We start from the raw sequence: 1,071 nt of genomic DNA, 5'->3' as shown, positions 1-1,071 counted from the left end.
ATATATATATAATGATAATAATAATCATAATAATAATTAGATTCTTGTATAAATAAGAGAAATAAAATATATATATAATAATAATAATAATAATAATAATAATAATAATAATAATAATAATAATAATAATAATAATAATAATAATAATAATTAGATTCTTGTATAAATAAGAGAAATAAAATACAACTCATAAAGCATGAAACACGTCTACTATTTCGTAGCGAAGCGCCTCTGTAATTGAATGAAATTTGAAAGTTACATCATATTTATGGAAGAAATTGTACTTTAGAAAAGACGCATCAGCATGACACATGAACATTTGCATTTTTACAAGTAGTTATTTCGCTGCTTCTTATTAAATGCAAAATTCCTTGCTTTCACGTGACATATTTAGCGATTTATTCGGAAGGAATTTGACCTCTATAAATTTTATGTAAATTTCAAACCAGATCCTCTCCAACAAATTATTCATCACGGAAATTTAATCGAGCGTCCGTTATCAGGGTAGAATAGATCTTTTCTACCTTGATGATCGAGGTTCGATCTATCGAATGTTGGTTGCTTCCATTACAGTCACATATTGTGACGGACTACATCTACATTATGATGGATCTTAGAGCTCCCAGATACAGCTGTTCGTTTAATAACACCTTTCCCCAAAACACACTTTGTATTTCGTCTCTGGATTATACTCGGTGTAATTTGGAACTATTAATATAAATATCTATATATTTATACTTAGATATTCATTGTGTGAAAGACTACTTTTGCTTTCGTTCATTTTGTATGTATACGTATATATATATTTTGGATTTCATACCCAGACTGTCCTGTTTAATATATTTAATTTGTTTATCCCCACAACTGCCTCCATATCTATTCAACTTGACCTCTCCCTCTTGTATCCATTCTTTACCCCGCGGAATTGATTCCCTGTAAAGACATCGGTGTCTAACTTTGAATTATTTGGGCACTACTATCTTCTATACTGTTAATCTGTGGTCTCATTTGTTTACACACACACACACACATACATACATACATACATATATATATATATATATATATATA

This window comes from Octopus bimaculoides, chromosome 3, assembly GCF_001194135.2.
Source record: "Octopus bimaculoides isolate UCB-OBI-ISO-001 chromosome 3, ASM119413v2, whole genome shotgun sequence".
Lineage (NCBI taxonomy): Eukaryota > Metazoa > Mollusca > Cephalopoda > Octopoda > Octopodidae > Octopus > Octopus bimaculoides.
The sequence above is the reverse complement of the archived record's forward strand: the minus strand, read 5'-3'. Positions refer to the sequence as shown.